We start from the raw sequence: 3,453 nt of genomic DNA on the forward strand, positions 1-3,453 counted from the left end.
CTGACCCATCTTTTGATTTTAACAGGGCAGAACTACTGTTTTCCAGAAGCCAAAACTCAGGAGCATCCATGGGGGCAAATACCAGCAGTCCACATGGAAAACACGTACATTTAATGCATTCTTCACACTGAACCAAGGGACATTACCCTTGGTTTAACATCAGAATCACCGGCGGGTGTTAGGTGGGCCAAAAATCTCCCAAGGCCATGTTGCAAAAGACCAGTAAATCAGAATCCCTGAGTGAGTCCCAGGCAACAGTGTTTTTTCTTTTTTCTTTCTTTTTTTTTTGGGGGGGGGGTAGCATTCTGTGTCCCCCAGGCTGGAGTGCAATGGCATGATCAAGGCTCATTGCAACCTCTGCATCCAGGGTTCAAGCCATTCTCCTGCCTCAGCCTCCAGAGTAGGTGGGATTACAGGTGCCTGCTACCACCAGGCAACAGTGTTTTTAAAGTTCTCCAGATGATTATGGTGTGCAGCCAAGTCCCTGAAACACTGCCTTACAGTAACATCTCCTGGTGAACTAGTTGTAAATGTTTTCTCAAATTAATGCAAAAATGTTGACTGTTGGATTTTGGTCTTCCAGCCGTACCTACATTACCTACTTAGTATTCTTGGTAGGCATTGACTTCTACTACTCATTTTGTTTCTGATTCAACCCAGTTCCACAAGTGCCCTACTGTATGCACAGGGCACTGTCCTAGATTCCATAACCTTAGTGAGCATCATTATTGGGAGAGGACTTTGCTGGAGAGAAATGCATCCCCTAAAATCAACGCCATACCACTTACCAAATGCAGGCAAAAATGGAAAGACCCAAGTCACTTGAATGTTAGAACATTAATAGATACTTCAAAATATTAAAATCCATCTCATGGTGACTTGAGCAAATGTGTTCCACTTTAAAACAAAACAAACGAATAAACAAAATGCTGCCATTATTCTGGGGTACTGAGTTAGGGTTTTTGTGTGAATATATAATATTTTAAAATTTTATTGGTGGGGCAGATATGGTGGCTGATGCCTGTAATCTCAGCCATTGGGAGGCTGAAGTGTGTGGATTTCTTGAGCCCAGGAGTTCAAAACAAGCCTGAGCAACGTGGCAAAACCCTGTCTCTACAAAAAATACAAAAAAGCGGGATGTGGTGGCACGTGCCTGTAGTCCCAGCCACTCAGGAAGCTGAGGTGGGAGGATCCAGTGAGCCCAGGAGGTGGAGGCTGCGGACAGCTGAAATCTTGCACTGCACTCCAGCCTGGGCAACAGAGTGAGATTCTGTCTCAAAAAGATATTTATTGATGTATAACATGCATACAGAAATGCACGTGCAAAGCACTCATGTAAAGCTCAATGAATTATTACAAAGTGAATATATTTTTATAACCAAAAAATAGAATCACCCTCATGTATGCCCCCAACAATCATTTTCTTTCTCCTTCCCTTCCACAACAAAGGTCACCAAGATCTTAAATATTAGTATTGTAGGTGGATTTTGTCTTTTTATACAATTGTTTTACTACAGAACTATTTATTTATTTATTTATTTATTTTTGAGAATGAGTCTCATTCTGCCACCCAGGCTGGAGTGCAGTGGGGCAATCTCAGCTAACTGCAACCTCTGCCCCCTGGGTTCCAGCGATTCCCCTGCCTCAGCCTCCTGAGTAGTTGGGACTATAGGTACCCACCACCGTGCTCGGCTAATGTTTGTATTTTTAGTAGAGATGGGGTTTCACCATGTTGGCCAGACTGGTCTCGAACTCCTGACTTCAAGCAATCTGCCCGCCTCAGCCTCCCAGTGTGCTGGGATTACAGGCATGAGCCACCATGCCCAGCCCAACTTTACAGTTTTGAGAAATAAATACACCCCCCATGTAATCTTCACCTATTTTAAGAATAGAATGTTTTTGGCCCAGTGCAGTGGCTCATGCCTACAATTCCTGCACTTTGGGAGGCTGAGGTGGGTAGATCACCTGAAGTCAGGAGTTCCAGACCAGCCTGGCCAACATGGCGAAATGCCATCTCTGCTAAAAATACAAAAATTAGCCAGGTGTGGTGGCAAGTGCCTGAAATCCCAGCTGCTTGGGAGGCTGAGCCAGGAGAATTGCTTGAACCCGGGAGGCAGAGGTTGCAGTGAACCGAGATCACACCATTGCACTTCCATCTGGGTAACAGAGCGAGACTCTGTCTCCAAAATAAATAAATACAATAAAAAGAATAGAATGTTAATGTTTTCATCATCCTCAGAAGTTTCCTTTTGTTTTGTCCTTGGCAATATTTTTTCTCCCAAGAGGCTATCTCTGCTATGATTTTTTTTTCCAACACAGGTTACTTTTGCCTGGAATCATACAGTCTGCATTATTTTATGTCCAGCCTGTCTCATTTAGCAAGTTTAGGAGAGTCATCCCAGGTCCATGCTTCAGTAGTTTGTTCCTTTGTACTGCTGAATAGTATCCTGTGGTATAAATGCCCTGCAATTTGTTCATCCACGTGGTTTTCTACTTTGGGCTATTATGACTAAAAGGTCTATGAACAACCTTACATAATTTCTAATATTTAATTTCTTTATTAGCATTTAAGTGACACCTCTTTGCATTTTTTAGCGATTGCTCCAGGGATTGCAATATGCACTTTTTTTTTTTTTTTTTTTTTTTTTTGAGATGGAGTCTCACTTGGTTACCCAGCTGGAGTGTAGTGGCACAATCTTGGCTCACTGCAAGTTCACGCCATTTTCCGCCTCACTCTCCCAAGTAGGTGGGACTATGAGCGCCCGCCACCGTACCTGACTAATTTTTTGTATTTTTAGTAGAGACAGTGTTTCGCTGTGTTTGCCAGGATGGCCTCCACCTCCTGACCTCGTGATCCACCCACTTTGGCCTCCCAAAGTGCTGGGATTACAGGTGTGAGCCACTGCGCCCAGCTACAATATGCACTTTTAACATACCACAATCTATGTAGAGTTAATACCGTGCAATTTTAATCAATGTACATTATAAAAACCTTGATATGAAACAATTTTATTGAACTCTTTCTACTTATCGTGCTACCACTATAAATTTAACATTTTCATGATTTAAATTCCACATTACAATGTTACAGTTTTTGCTTTAAATAGTCACAAATTGGCTGGGCAAGGTGGCTCATGCCTGTAATCCCAGCTCTTTGGGAGGCCAAGGCAGGTGGATCACCTGAGGTTGGGAGTTTGAGACCAGCCTGGCCAACATGGTGAAACCCTGTCTCTACTAAAAAGATAAAAAATAGCCAAGCATCATGGCACATGTCTGTAATCCCAGGTACTCGGGAAGTTGAGGTGGGAGAATCGCTTGAACCTGGGAGGCAGAGGTTGCAGTGAGCTGAGATCATGCCACTGCACTTTAGCCTGGGTGACTGAGTGAGACTCTGTGTCCAGAAAAACAGCAACAAAAAAAGTCATAAGTCTTTTTGTAAAATTTAAAGAAAAA

The sequence above is a fragment of the Mandrillus leucophaeus genome, unplaced genomic scaffold (genome assembly GCF_000951045.1).
Source record: "Mandrillus leucophaeus isolate KB7577 unplaced genomic scaffold, Mleu.le_1.0 Scaffold1125, whole genome shotgun sequence".
NCBI lineage: Eukaryota > Metazoa > Chordata > Mammalia > Primates > Cercopithecidae > Mandrillus > Mandrillus leucophaeus.